The sequence below is a fragment of the Mauremys mutica genome, chromosome 14, assembly GCF_020497125.1.
Source record: "Mauremys mutica isolate MM-2020 ecotype Southern chromosome 14, ASM2049712v1, whole genome shotgun sequence".
NCBI lineage: Eukaryota > Metazoa > Chordata > Testudines > Geoemydidae > Mauremys > Mauremys mutica.
This window is the reverse complement of record NC_059085.1, coordinates 32,157,341-32,173,505: the sequence shown is the minus strand read 5'-3', so window position 1 is coordinate 32,173,505 and position 16,165 is coordinate 32,157,341. Positions and strand designations below refer to the sequence as shown.

Below are 16,165 nucleotides of genomic sequence, written 5' to 3'. Positions count from 1 at the left end.
ATTTATTTTTATAGTGACATCATTTGAGGCCTCAAACTTATTCTTTTAAGGGGAACCTCTGTAAACCTCAAAATTGCCTGGGTGTCATGACTGTGTAGGAACAAAGGGTCTTTGAAGACTTGATTATGAATGGGAGGTGAACAATGGAGCCCCCTATTCCTACATAGGGGGAGGTGATATGCTGGCTTGGCTTGCTGTTTATTAGCTCTTTTTAAATGCCAGTGACAACTATTGAATGTTTTTATATCTGTTTGTCTAGCTCTGATGGAAAATGCACGTCTGCACTGGGGGCTTTGTGACTTTGATGTGTGGCATTTGTTATTATAACAGACAGGGGCGGCTCCAGGCCCCAGCATGCCAAGCGTGTGCTTGGGGCGGCATGCCGCAGGGGGCGCTCTGCCGGTCACCGGGAGGGTGGCAGGCAGGCAGCCTTCGGCGGCATGCCTGTGGGAGGTCCACCGGAGCTGCGGGGCCAGTGACCCACAGAGCGCCCCCCCCTCCCCCCCGCCGCATGCCACCGTGCTTGGGGTGGCAAAATGTCTAGAGCCGCCCCTGATAAAAGAATGTAATTTTCCCTGGTAAGTTATTCCAGATAACAGGTGTTTCCCTTTTTGCCCAAAATTTTGATGATTTTATGGATTTTCAAAATTAAAAGGAAACAGTAGCTGGCATTTTGAAATGTGAAATTTCCAGGGGAGGGAGGAGGGATACCTCAATTCCATTTTTTTCTTCAGTTGCTTCCCCAAGATTCCAAATTTTTACCTACCTAGCTATAGCTCTGGGTTGACTCCTATTGTCTTGGAAAAGTAATTGCATACAATACTTGACAATGTTATTTTTGTTTGTTGGAGCAGGGAATGATGAGACACCTTGCAGTGCAATAGATAACATCAGCAATGTGGCTTCACTTTATTCAGATTTGCATTCAAACAAAAAGGTATCTTCCCTCTCACCTTTGTTTCCACCAACTGAACAATAATATAAGAATATAGATAATGTCATGGTGAGGGATGAGGATGTTTTGTCTGTACTTCTTTACTCCTGGGTATTAATGACAGTTTCTCAAACACTTTAACTTATATTTAGAAAGCCTTCACATACCTGAAGTTTAATATGTTTTATTTATATTAAAAATCAGGAGATTTCTTCATCTTCCAGTGTGTGTGGGGGGGGAGGTTTGAAAGAACAACAATAAAAATCTAATAATTCATAGAGTCCAAGGCCAGAAGGGACCTTGGTGATCCCCTAGTTTGACGTCCTGTGTAACACAGGCTGTAGAACATCCACAAAATAATACCTAGGAGCTTTTCTTGGAGTTGGGGATCACTGAGGTATAGGCCAGACCCCTTTTCCTTGGTCACTAGCTAGAAGGAGGGACAACATGGAATGAGTAAGATAGCTCTCTGCCATTTATGGATTCCGCTGTAGGGGCAAATCCTCATACGGCAGATTAAGACTTAGCAGACCAGAGGATCTTGCCCCCTATTTCTAAATTAAAAACTTTATTGTGGGAGAGAAGGAAAGGTGGGAGTCGGGGGATGGGATTTTTTTACTTCAAGAATTCCACTTATGCTAATACACTCTTGTTAAAATCCTGTGGTGCTGAGGAGTATGCTAGCTATAGATTGTTTCCCCTTTAAAAAATAAATTCTAAATGTCGTGGTTACATTCCATACCCAAAGGAAAGCAGTGGCAACTACCATGGAAATATGCTTTTTAAATTAATAGCTGCAATCAAGGAAGAATAAAGAGCATCAGATGTGAAATGCAGGTGAAAAATTAAAGAATCATTTTAAAATGTGGGTGCCTCCTGGATACACAGATTATACCACAGTTTAATGTTTGAAAACTAGATCTCTGTGCCAGGACATTTCACACAGAACCAGCTTTTGACTGATCAGGATCCCCAGGAAATAGAGGTTATTTACTTTTCTTTGTCAGGAAAAGATTTTTTCCCCCTCCGTAATATTTTGTTCTTATCACGAAGAAGGAGGATGGTAAACCTAATGGAACTTCTAATGGTCACAGAGGCAGAAACTGTCTGGTTTCCTTCTAAAACTGTATGGAATATAATAGAATACAAATAGCTTTTCATCCTTTTCAGCTTTTGAAAAAGGGGTTGTTGATTATTTATTGTATATTTGCCTGCTTTTCAACATGAAAAGAAGTGCCATAAACTGTTTTCTGTGGAGAAGACAGCCGAGAGCTCAGGCCTTATTGAAAAAAAAAATCAATAGAAATGGCTCGAAGTGAGCTCATAGGGGGGTAACTCAACAAACGATCAAGCCTCACAAGGACTGGCTGGTGATGAAAATGAAGAACATCGTATCATTTAAATCAGTGGGTCTCAAACTTTTTTACTGGCAACCCCTTTCACATCGCAAGCCTCTGAGTGTGACCCCCCCCCAATAAGTTAAACACACAGTTTAATATATTTAACACCATTATAAATGCTGGAGGCAAGCGGGGTTTGGGGTGGAGGTTGACAGCTCGCGACCCGCCATGTAATGACCTCGCGACCCCCTGAGGGGTCCCAACCCCTAGTTTGAGAACCCCTGATTTAAATAATACAGAAGTCAATAACCTGAAACTGGGGGGAGGGGGAAGAGAGGAACCCACTATGTTAATTAATTCCTGATACTCAGAGTTTAACCCAATGAAAGATTACCTCCTTCAGCACAATATTTGAAATGTCAGTGGCTGAAGTTAGTTGTGGATACGTTATGTGGGCCTGATCCAGAGTCCACTGAGGCTAATGTGAGTTTCTCTCATTGAATTCAGTGGGCTTTTGATCAGATCCCATGTTTATTCATTCTAAATACTGCTCATGAATTCCCACAAGTAATGCCACTTAAAAAAAAGAAGTATTAAAATAAAAAGTTATGCAACAACTGATTGTTTATTTCATCATTTCACTAATGTCTCAAAGAGCTGCCTCCTTTTCTCAGGCAATACTCAGATTTTACACATAATTCTTACTTTTTACTCAAAATTATGTGCAGCATCAACCCCTCCTTTGATTTTCTTCAAAGATTCATTTAACAGGATATTATTTGTTCCTTGGCTTTCCAGTATAAAACAGACAACTTTTACCTATAAATGGAACTCCACATGGACATAAGGATATGATTGCAGCACCAAGGCCAAAGGAATTTGAAGTAACTTAGTCAAAACCAACATGCTTCTTGCTTTCATGTGCATTTGGTAACAAGGGAATATAATTTGTATTTGATGAGACCATTTATAAAAGTCAAAGACTGAGGAAAGAAAAGAAGAAAGATATGAAATGTTTCTGAATGAGATGTGCACTTTTAGTGGTTCACAGAGCTAATGCAAACATAACTAATGGTGCAAACAGTTTCTTATCACCTTCCTGCACCTTTAAAAATATACTTGCAAATGGTTTGCATTCCTGAGTAATTTACTATGAGAAACAGTGATCACTAAGTGCTTGGAAAATTATTGAAAGACAGCTGATACTTGTAAAAGCATTATTAAATGATACTTACAGCAGGCACTAGGGAAAAAAGGCAAAACGTGTAAGAGGCCTTTGATACCAGGTCTTTGTCTTTATGCATTGACTGCAGTTCCTGATTTATTTAAGCTGGTACAGCTATAAATAATCTTTCTTTCTGAGAATCCTATCTAGGTGAATGGTTTTTACAGGAGTATATTTTCAAAATGGTCAGGTGTCAGAAGTGATAAGATTCAGCCACCACCACCACCACAAAAACTTGAGAGTGGCAGACTTTAGAAAAACACTCTCCCACTGACCAAATAAGGAGATTCTTTCTTATTTAAAAGTACTCTTTTTGCACTCTAGTCTTCTGTCACAGAGGACTCAGCAAATAGCAGTTCTATTTCCTTGTTACCGAAGGCATGTGAAAGCGAGAAGCATATTGGTTCTGACTAAAGTTACTTCAAATTACTTGGGCTTTGATGCTGCAATTTTCTTTAGAACGTTTCTTATTATTCTTAGGGTACTGTTTGAGATTTTGATTAGTCAGGTTGACTATTAGGAAAACAGACATTGTTTTTATGTGAAACACTAAGATCAAGACAAAATAAAAAGAAAGTTGTATCAAACAAAACAATCAACTTACCTATTTTTTGTTGATTAATGCTTTGGATGTGATTTGAGCATCCTAATCCTTTGCCTTTAGCTTCCAATGTATAAGGAAGATACAGGTAACGCGTTCCTTTTCAGTGGCTATGGAAATATCTTTTGCTCTACTTCAAGTGCCCTCTAGCGTGCAGTAACTAAGCAAGTAGCAATCTAAAGGAAGGATTTTTTTCTAACAGTCACTCCTCCAAATCCCAGAGTAATTTGTAACACTGTTTTCTCTCCTCAGAGGACATATAAACTAAGTTTTCTCTGTATTAATTGTTTGTGTATATATAAACATATTGTCTCTTTCATATAAGCAGAGCACTGAGTGAATCTCTCAGTTTGTTCTCAGGTGTTTACTCTGACATACTTTTCAGTCACATAGAATCCAATAATCTTTTCAACCAAATATGCAAGGGTGCCTTAGGAGTATGTTTCCTAGCTACACAGCAAAACCAGAACCAACTCTTCCCCTCCCCCACATATAACCAGCAGCAAAATACACTCATAAGCCAAGATTTTCAAAAATAGGAGCCTAAAGTTAGGCTCCTAAGTCTATTGATTTTCATTAAGTGCTGAGCACCAACTGATGCTTCTACTTTTGAAAAAGTCTTTAATTTTTAAGAAGTTGCAGGCAAAAAGGACTTTTATAAAACATATCCTGTAATACATAAAAGGATACATCTAAAACTACAATACTATTGTACAACTACGTGTACAACCCCAATTCTGATTAGCGTGTTTGGATAATACCATAATGCACAAATAATAAATAGTTATTGTTTTAGAATGTGTTTCAGGCTTTTTTTTTAATTGCTACCTATGCTATACAAACAGAGAGACAGCCAAAGAATTACTGATATACACATACAGTGAGGGAGCACCATGGGACTGCATCCTTCCTCAAATCCAAGTCACTAGTTTGGCTACCTGTTCAGATCATGTGCTGGTTCAAAATACAAAAGTTACTTGGCTGAACATGTTGTGTTGTGTCAGTCAGTGACAGGAAGTACTGTACTGAGTCCAGACACAATGCTTCTTCTCCACAACAGGAGGAATCCATGCAGCTAAGCTGTTTAATGGCCACATCAGCAGGATGGAGAGGAGAGAGGTGCCTGACAAGAGATAGAGAGGAAATAGAGGATGCAAAGAAAGAACATTGAGAGGCAACAGGCAGTGAGAAGCTAAAGAAAGACTAGGAAGGAACACTGAAAATGTAGAGTGAAAAAAAGGTGTAGTTTAACATGTGGGAAGAAAAGTGAAAAGGACAAAACTTCAATAAGCAGCAAAGCATCCATATTTCTTGTGGAATGACAATATTTTCAAACAAACATGTTTTTCAGACTTTTTCTATGGACAGTCACCATAGACCTGACCCTGGAAAGGTATTTAGGCCCTTAACTTCCACTCTCCCAGCCACATACAGATTCTCACATACAGATCTGAAATTCAGTTTCCTAAGATTTCATGAATCTATCAAATGAATATTTTATTCTAACTTCCTTTCCCCATTTTCACTCTGAAATGACTGCAGTGTTAGTGTCTTGCTATAGTTAACAAGAAGGACTTTGGCATGGATTTCCATGAAATTTCTAAATAAAGCTACTTTTTTATGGGCCTGTAAACCACAGTTGACCTGTGAGTACAGGTGCAGCCACCATGTTATGGGGACATGCTCCCTTAAGACCAGAGCTTGCTGAAGTTGTGATGAAGAGTGGTCACTTGACTAAGTATCATATGACTACTTGTTGGAGACTATATAGAGCAATTCTCCTTGATCAGATTCTGAGTGTAGTTCCTCCATGGGACCTGGCAGGAGGCCTAGGAGATAGGCAGGAATGGCTACTCCAGGAGAAGGGCATTTCCTCTCCCTCTTCTTGCTTTCTGGAAGCTGGAAAGTCCTCTCTTGGCTGTTACTTTGATCCTGTTTTGGAAATAACCTTAAGTTAACATAGACTCATAGATTTTAAGGTCAGAAGGACCATCATGATCATCTAGCCTGACCTCCTGCACGTAGCAAGCCACAGAACTTCATCCATCCACTCCTGTAATAGGCCCCTAATCTTTGGCTGAGTTACTGAAGTCATCAAATCAGTATTTAAAGACTTGAAGTTATAGAGAATCCACCATTTACACCGGTTCAAACCTGCAAGTGACCTGAAGGGGATCAGAAATGGCATTGTATTTTACCTCTTCAGTTGGTGTGCCTGGCCCCTCATCTGTGTGTAGTAAGGAATGTAAGAATGTACAGCCTGAAGATAGAGGTGAAACAACAACAGCAACAGTTATTGGTAGAAGGGGGATGGAAAATGAATGATAGATAGCACGTGCTTCTAGGCCAGTACTCTGTTACAAGGCCTCTCTAGAATCCCAGCCTGCATGTATTGTGTATGTACCTGAGTAACTCACCTTAAGGATAAAGGGAATTGCATGCATACATTGACGAGAACTGAAAACTTATGACAACACAGACAAACCTAAATTTGGCTACTAGTCTTTTTACTAGTTGGACTATCATTCCCAAAGGTTGTTATACCGATCAGAAGTATATTCCTATTTAGCAAAGTATTGTTATTAGGGCTGTTATTTTTATTTGTTTAATAAAACAAACACACACACACACACACACACACAAATGAAAAAGGAAGTCAACATATTGCCCATAAAGTGATTGTCCTTATGAATTGCTAATAATGTAGCTCCCAAGCTGATACTGTAATAAGGATTAAGAGGTGATATTGTGGTGAAAATAAAATATCCACTTCCTCTATCACTTTATAATACCTGTACAACAAATACCACTGATGAAAGAGAAAATACATTATTTAAATCCCCCATGGCTTAATGCTAAAGTGCCATTTATACTGGACTTTTTTTCTTTTTCAATAAATGGCTAACAGTGTACACTGTAGAGAAACAATCACTTGACTATACAATACAAATTTAAATACCTGTTATGGAGGCAACTGAGTAAAATCTCCATATAGCCCTTACAAACAAATGTTCTAAGGTCATTTCAGAGCTTAGTAGGTTGCACATATTATAATATTATTAAATGCTTGGTATTGCAATAAAAGAAAACGCCTAATAGCTGTGGACAAGATACTGTGGATAATAGTTCAGCTTAGACGGGAGAATGATCTGACCCAATGTAATATTACTTCTTGTGAGACTAACATAAGTTATAATATATGCCAGGGGAAGAAACAAAAGATGTGGGAATCCTTCACTACCTTCCTCAAACCCTCAGTCTCAGCAAACTTGCTATTCTACCTTCAGTTCTAACCTTGCATATATTCATCATGTTTGTCTGTCTGTCTACCCTGTCATATCTGTCAACACCTTCATGGCCTAATCCAAAACTCAGTCGAGTGAATGGAAAGACTCCAATTTCCCTTCAGTAGGCATTGGATCAGGCTCCACGAGATGGTCTTTCATCCAAACAATAAGCAGCATGACATACAATTTATAGCAGGGATGCTTTACAAATTTTGGTAAGACAAGTGGAGCTATTCAAATAGCAGAAACAATGAGGAGTCCTTGTGGCACCTTAGAGAATAACCAGTTTATTTGAGCATGCCACAAGGACTCCTTGTTGTTTTTGCTGATACAGAGTAACATGGCTACCACTCTAAAACCAGTATTCAAATAGTGTTTATTAAGGGCCTGATCTCTCAATTCTAGTGCACTCCAAACTACCACCAACTTAAATCAGAATATGTAAGTAAACGGATACATTAATAATAATTTGTACTATGGTTGCAGCTTGGAGTTCCGGTCATGGACCAGAACCCTGTTGTGCTAGGTGTTGTACAAACAGAACAAAGACCGTTCCTACCCCAAAAATGCTTGTAATCTAAGTCTAGGACAAGAAACAACAGGCGATACAGCTAGAGGACCACATAGATCTAATGAGACAATATTGATCAGCATGACAGCCAGAAGACTGGGCTGTTGTGGGATTAAAACAAAACAAAACAAAAATCATAGTGATTCAGAGTAAAAGTCGTCAAACAAGTTAGAAGATAAAATCATTTTCACATACAGAAAATGATGTACCCAATCCTGCAGCCGCTACGGGGATGTAAATGGGAATTACTCATGGATTGGGGATGCAAGGTTGTGCCCTGAATTAGAATATTAAATATAGCAAAATTATTTGCATATGATGGCCACTACAACTCAGGATCCTCATACAGGGCCTAATTCGACTCCCATGGAAGTCAATGACAAAGCTCCCAATGAATTGCTTGGGAATCAGATCAGGCCTTCTGTCATTATAACTAAAGTAAAACATACAGGGCCTGATTCACCATTGTGTCAGCTCCAGTTTTATATTGGTGTGACTCCATTATAATTCACTAAAATTGGAGTAACACGGTGATGAATAAGACCCATATTTTTTAAAATTAAAATATCTAATATTCATCAAATATTTATAAGAATATAAAACAAATAATTGTGGCAAACATTGCATAATAAAGATGAAAGAGAAAATTATCCTTTTGAATTTTTAAGATGACGAATAAAGACTATTACATTAATAAGACTTAATTGTATCATTAAATATTTAAAATTACTTCCTCTAATAAATGTTTTTATTTAACATATTTCCTTTTTTATCTATTACTTTAGTAACAATCCTATAGAATGTGAGCCAAAAAAACCCACAAAAACCCCCAGCAGCACTGTATGCATGTCTACCAAAAAGGGTTGCTTATTTCATTGTGCTTCTAGCTGTAATGGGCAAAAAAGGAGACATATGTTACCATCCCCAAGTCCAGGTAAACTGCAGGAGAGTACAATATACACTTCCATGAAACTGAACTCTCTGGCTGCATGCGGCAGGTAGGTGCTGCTCTTACACTGAGGATTTTCTGACATTCTCCCACTCTTGCTGTAGCTCCAGCTTGGCTCCACAGATGGTGGTAACTAGCATAAGTAAGTCTCCTATGGCAACCTGTGTTTTTACTTCCCTGTCATTGTAACTGTAAGAGTGGGTCTGATCTCGTATCCCTCCCTTGTTACTACCGGTACTGAAGCACTAGTACTAGAACAACAATTGGAAAATTTCAGAAATCATCCGTCTACATTCAAGACAATACAGGGGGCAGTCTGTGGAGAGAAACAGCAGTCCATCCCTGCAGATCCAGGCCAGCCCTGCAAAATGCCCTCCTCTTCCTCGTTCACCAATTCCCTCCCTTGAACAATTTCCCTGTCTTGACTCATCTCCCTGCAGCTGTGTCCTAGCCTTCTTGGATCTGGGGATGGGGTAGAGAATAGAACTCTGAGGCAGCATTACTGCAATGTGTCCCCAAAGCTATTGAGGTTTGTCCATCCTTGTAGAATTAAAAAGTCTACCTACCTTCAGTATCTTCTGATTTTTTTCTCTCTCTCTTCATTCTACATGTGTACATATATCCAGATAAACTATGTATATCATAATTGTCCTTTGAAAAGCTATGCATTATAATATATATATATATATATATATATATATATATATATATATATATGCAGAAACAGCGATTAAAACCAACAAAAGCTAACAAATCAAACCATAACATTTTTTCTCAATGGCCTTATCATAAAGAGATGCTGATATGTAGTCCTTCAGTGAACATTGTAAGAGTTAAGGTCCACAGAAGTAGAATATCCTACCTCTTTAGCTGCTGTACTGTCATGACTCATTCTTTCAGTTTTATCATCTTCTTAGAATGCTTTGCTTCTCTATTTCTCCCCCTCTTCCCCCCCACCACACTCTATTTCTCTAACATCTTTTAATATCTCTCTCCTCATTTTTCCCCATTCACCTTCCTTCTATACCCTGGCCTTCTTTGAGATAATATCCTCCCTCTCTCCCCACCCCACCCCCTTTGTTTCATCTTACTTATTGTGATCACAGAAAACTGTTTTCTGGCACACAAAAGAACAGGGCTGCTTGCAGAAGTACTGTCATTATGCACTGCAGGTAGTGTGTAGAATATTAAGGAATCATGTAAATCAACTCCCTCAGTCCAATCTTGCATGCTTTTGAAAACTCTGAAGAATATTCTTCTTTTGCTGAGATCAGTTTACTTGTTTGCGCATTGGACAACTGTCATCTGCAACAAAATAACATTTATTTTCACTTGGCAGCTGTAGAGTGCACTGGAGATATAGAATCTTCTGATTAACATGTATGATGTTGCAAATATAAAAGGGGCCATCAACGCATATTCTATTACCTATAGATGACAGTCACACTGTAAAATATCCCTCTTCCTTTCATGGCACAATAGAACTACAAAGGAAGAAATAAAGATTCAAGCTTTAACTCCAGTACCTTTCTCTTACCGTTCTTCCAAGAACCTATTTATCAGGTTACTTTTCTGTAACCGTTCCAATTAAATCTGCCAGTTGTGACAAATGCCGGGTTACGTCATGGAATTAAGATTCAAATGACAGCAGAACTACTGAATGAAGTTTCACCTGCATTTTGTTTTAAGGAATCTTTCCTTTCAAGCTACAAAAGTAACAATGTTAGAATTTTTATTTCCATTTGGAGAGGCTCATAAAAATGGCAGCGTCCCTGACTTTATAATTAAAATGCTCATTAACACCATCTCAGGTAAGGCACTCAGGCCCATCCAAAATTGGTCCCTTACTACTTGATCAATATTTGCATAGACATACAATTCAGGCAGTATTATGGAGTGTAGTGGGTTAGCGGTGGTCCCTCCTCCTCTGGGTCAGTTAGAGGCCACTCTGACCCACTATGTCAGTCATTGCCCATGGGAATTAGCAGAGGAGTAACAGTCTACGGCTCTGGCCCTTAGGCAGGGCAGAGCTGCAAAGGTATATGGCTCGGGCCTTTGGCAGGGCAGAGCACCAATCAGTCTAAATGTTTCCAGCCCTCAGGCTAGGGCAGGGCAAGTGAGCAATCTGTGAGCTCTGGCCCTCTGGCTCCAAACTCTCAAGCAGGGCGGGGCACCCAACAGTCTAAGGTTTCTCTGACCTCTGAGGCAGGGCAGAGCAGTAGGCAGTCTATTGTCAGACATCTTGTCTCAGGTAGACAGCAGACAAACACAGGCCTCACAGCCTAAAGTGGGGAGGCAGCCACCCCAGGGGCAGGGTTGCAGCGGGGCCTGGACCCACCTGACTCCACCAGGTCCCAGCCCAGGACCTTAACAGCAGTGGAGCGTTCCGCCACCGTGTCAGCAGAGAACCCAGTCGCAACACGCTGACCGGGTTTCTAGCGGCAATGCAGCCAGACTGGGGTCAGCTGTCCCTGGGCCACTTCCTCCCCTCCCCTCGGGGTGCACCTGGATCTGGGGGGGTCCTCTGTTTCCTGAGGGTAGATGGCTAGCGGTAGTCCCAGCAAGTCCTCAGTGCCTTGGTTGGCTGGTGGCTACAGCAGGTCTGGCCAATCTTAAGCTTGACAGGGCTTCTCTATGGTCTCCAGGAGCGGGCAGGAAGCATCTATATCCTTCAGCGGCTGCAGCACAACTGAGCTCCAGGACCCACCCTTTATATTTCCTGTCCGCCTCCTTCCTTCTGATGGGAGGGGTGGGCGGGCACAGACTGGATCTGCTCACCTGGGCTCAGAAAGTGGCCTCTTTCCCACTCTGGGTCAGTGGGAGGCCACTCCGCCTCACTACAGGGAGCTAAGGATACTTCACATCTTGCAGGATTGCTTCCTAAAACACAAATTACACTGACTTCAGTGGGACTAAAGTAGTAGTTATCCATCTTGTTTGCTGTATAGTTCAATAGAGATACATATTTGGCTTAGTGTATGGTTTTCACACCAAACTCTCTGTGAAAGTGCCCTCAGACAGACTTTTAGTCTCCAAACCACAAATTGCTGCACACCCTCACCCAGAGTTGTCTCATACATAATTTAAAAATAAATGCAAAAGCGAAGCTAATGTTAACAATGCAATATCGACGACTGACAGTGTAATACTTTGTTTCCTAATGGAATAAGTAGAGTGACCCATAAGGAAATATAAATATGAACTCATGAGATTGTCTGAACACATATGTTTCTACTCATCACAAGTAATCTCAGTGGCCTGCAGAAGTGGCTTCTTTTACAGCACTTGCAGATAAATATGCTTGACACCATGGACTTGATATGTTTACATCACTCACAGAAGTGGTACTTCTGATAATGGCATTGTTAAAATACTCAAATTAAAAAAAAAATCTTAAATTAATATTGCAAATGAAATTGAGATTAGTAACAACATTTTGACCATAAGGCTTTCTTTGGGAATGATCCCTAAAGGGAAAACAAAGTAAACTGAAGGATTATTCTTTGGCATGTTTATTTCTTAGCTTGTGGTTCACCCTGTTGTATATCATGTTCATGCTTTATTTAAAGGCAGAGAAAGGTCTCAATCTTTTTCATCTTTCCCTTGTCTGTTCCTTTTACCAGACCAGCAATAACTGCAGATAATTTTGCACAAGAGCAGCCCCATGTTCTGCTACACATTTTTCATTACCATAGCTGAGGTGTGAGCAGTCTGTAGAAGCAAACAGGCTGGTGATGCTGCAAAAGAAGAACTTGGCTGAAGAGTGAGAAAATGAGATGGTCATTAGTGACAAAACTCTTAACATCTCACTCTATTTGGTGCTCATTGTAAAATGAATTGGTGGTCTCAGTCCTTTGTCCTAGAGGTGAGCTGTTCACATCACAAAACCACTGCCACACTGGCGCTGAGTGTTAACCATTTTGGCAGCTTCAGCTGAGAGAACATGGACTGAATTGGAACAGAGACTAAACTCCCCTGTCCCCAGAAGCAGCCTCTCTAGGTCAGGATTGAGGCACACTAGCAGGGCTACATGAACAAGCATTCACTGCTGCTACCCACACTGAACCTGTTCTATGAATAGACAACTCCATTCTCCAGGCCTGTCAATCTGTCACCAAGAGACAATAGAAAGGAAAATTAAAAGGTTGTGATGTTTTCTTCTCCAAAAATAGGATTTAAGTCATCTCTAAAAAGTGCAGTTGCTTGGATGCTTTCACTCAGATTCCAAAGCCTGTGGAGATCTCCTATTTCTTACTAGTACCGAGCTTCCTGCTGGGAATGCTAAAATCACATAAGCAAATCCGAATAAGTACCTCGATTAAAGCCCAGGATATAAAAGAGGTGAAAAGAAGAAAACACATATGTAATTTTACCTTTTTGTTTTCCCCTTTCTGTTGTTGATGGCATTAAACATGCGAATGGCTCTGGTTCTCATCTGTCAATGAAGAGAGCAAGGGTTAGTTCCTCTGTCAGTGGCGCTGCTGTCTGGAATGACAATTCAGGTAACCCAGTCTCAAATTTTGTCATGTAACTGTGTAAACCAAAGGATCTTAAATTCCACTGGAGAAGAGGGCTTGTGGAAAGTATCCTAAAGCAGAAAAATGGATGGCCAGGTAAGTCTTGAATGTTTCCACCTGTACTCTTTATCTGTAAGTGTGGAAAGAAATTAGTGAATGCCACTGTCCGCTTTACCTGCAGTAACACAGCTCGATGGCATCAATATAAATTGAAAGAAGATCCTGCTCTATTAAAGCAGAATAAAAGATTTAATCAGCTATGTGAGCAGAGTGGTGCTTAGTAACTATAGGCCTGACCCTGGAATGTGCTGAGGGCCTCTGGGAAGCCAGGGAGTTGAGAGTGCTCAGTACCTGCCAGGCTCAAGCCCTTTGCACTCTGACATTTGCAATTCAGTCCCTCTGTAGATTAGGATTGATTTTCCTTGTCTCAGAATGCAAAACCCCAAACTGTAACCTTGAAATTGTCATCCAGCCCTCTAATACGGCCATCGAAGTAGCAGATGCAGCATCCTCTTGAGAAGCTGCAGAAAGAAAACCAGAAGTTCTGTATCAACATACTATATTTACCAACATACTATATAACAACAGTGGATTTGAGTGTAGCAAGGCAGTGCATATATATATGTATGTAATTTGCTTTTTCTTTATGAAATAAGAGTATAGTATATTCATAATTTTTTTTGGAAATACATACTGTTTGCATATGCATTTTTAATGAATTGAAATAGACACTCCAGGCTGCAAGTAGCTAGAAAAACTTCATGGGAATAATCTGGTTTCCCTCCCAGGGTTGGAAATGCATCAAGCCTTGCTAGGGAGCAGTGCGGCAGCAGCAGCCTTACCTATCTTGTTGAAACATAAATGATGGTCATGCTCCTTCTTCCCATGGGGAAGCTGGGGCTTGTTGGTGGGGGGAGTGATACAGTACTTGGCCAAGTTTGCTGGTTTCATTACAGACATGGTGAGTTTTCTACTGAAGTTGTTAGAGTTTTTGTGATCAAATGAATCAAGAACTCAAAGCACGCCACAGGAGGCGTGCTCCCTGGGGACTCCAGAAACTTCTGTTTAGAGTTCACTGAAACCATAGCAACTTAAAATGACAAAGATCAGATAGCCATACTCAGACTTTTTAAACAGACTTAGCATAGCTGTGATATGCATCTATATCTTTAATACCAATTGAGCGCTTTAGGATTTGCTATTATTTATTTATTCTTCATTTATAATGTAGCAGCACCCACCATACACTTGGTTCTGTGCAAATGTATAGGAAGACAAGGTCCCTGGCCCAAAGAATTTACAATCTGAGGCTCTAATTCAGTAAATGATTTTGAAGAGGCAGATCCCTGCATCCACGAGGAATCAGTTACAGGATCAGTGCCTAAAAATATGAAGAAGAAGAAAAAAAAACCAGGCCGGGGGGTGGGGGGGGGAAGGGAGAGATGGACAATAGAGAATCCTGCTGCAGGATAGAATGTCTCTCGTTTGTAGCTACTGTTTTGTTGTTTAATATGGAGGAAGAGAACATGAAAGTCAAACTGAATCTCTTAGCCCTCCTGGGGGAAAATAGTATGAATAAGATTAAAATGGAAAGAAGTACGAATGTCGTGGGGCAAACCCCTTCCTGTGACTATGTTATTTCCAGTTATTTAGCTAGCATACAAAACCCAATGTACTATCAGAGGTTTGTGTGCACCCTTATGATCTAGTGTTTGTCACTTCTGATAGCCACAGGTGTTCTTTCTTCAAGAGGATTTTAGCAAATGTGCCTGACTCTGTGACATCTGGATGCTGTCTCCAGACTAACAAGAGGTAGCTTTTGCCACTAGGCTCTTTTCTGGCAGATTCATTTACTAGCCCTGTTTATTTCCCTCCCTGTAAAACTGCAAACCATTACCTTCCATTTACAAAAAGGTATAATCTCATCTCTCTGCATTTACACCCTTACATTAACCAGACTCTGATTTATTACTTCTCCCTACAGAAAGTTGTTCATAAATATTCTTACCTAGTAAGAGTGTAGGGCCAAATCATATAAATCGGTGTAGCTCCCCCGAAACCAGTAGAGAAGTGTTCTATACCCCACTAACTCAGGACATTGAGGCAGGAAGAAGAGATTGTGTTTTAAGCAGTGAGGAGAGAGAGTGTGAGGTGCAAGTCAGCTGTTTCTGGAGGGCAGAGGTATCTGACCACAGATTGCTGCAAAAGAGATTTGCCCATGTGCATTTTGCTACCACCCTCATTAGAAGAAACAGAACTTGTGCGCAGTATTTAAAGAAAAAAGTTCCACTAGGGAAACACTGGACTCCACAGCACTGATTTCCACTCCACAAGAGACACTGAAAATTCTACCACCACTCAGCAAAGGGGCAACAAATACTTTTTATCAGATGACCTTGATGAGACCACACATACCATTTCATACACAGTTTTTGTTACCTGAGCGTCAGAAAGATTAACAAAAGAGTGAAGAGAGCCCCACAAAATGTTTTTTTTTCCCTTTTCTATCATTTTCTCTAGCCCATTAAGTGGATAAAATAGGTATAGTTTGGCAAATAGCTAACAGTTACTGAAGGTGGCCACAATAACTGCATGCATTTTAAAAAACATGAACGGCAAGGATTGCAGGGGGAGATGGCAGGGAGGTGGTGGGGGTGGACAACCTGTGCAAGTGGGTAGAGTTAGGAACAGTGAAATGGAAACATTGAACATTCCACATTTATCTTTACAAATTAAGCAAT

General features: G+C 40.3%; 1 long non-coding RNA gene across 1 annotated transcript; it reads right to left on the bottom strand.

Moving 5' to 3' along the window:
* Positions 1–11,077: 11,077 nt before the first annotated feature.
* LOC123349078 lies at positions 11,078–13,912 on the bottom strand. Its single transcript, XR_006573361.1, has 3 exons — positions 13,776–13,912; positions 13,281–13,342; positions 11,078–11,787 (listed from the first exon to the last, which is right to left on the bottom strand). It is a non-coding gene; the product is annotated as an uncharacterized LOC123349078 (long non-coding RNA).
* Positions 13,913–16,165: the final 2,253 nt, after the last annotated feature.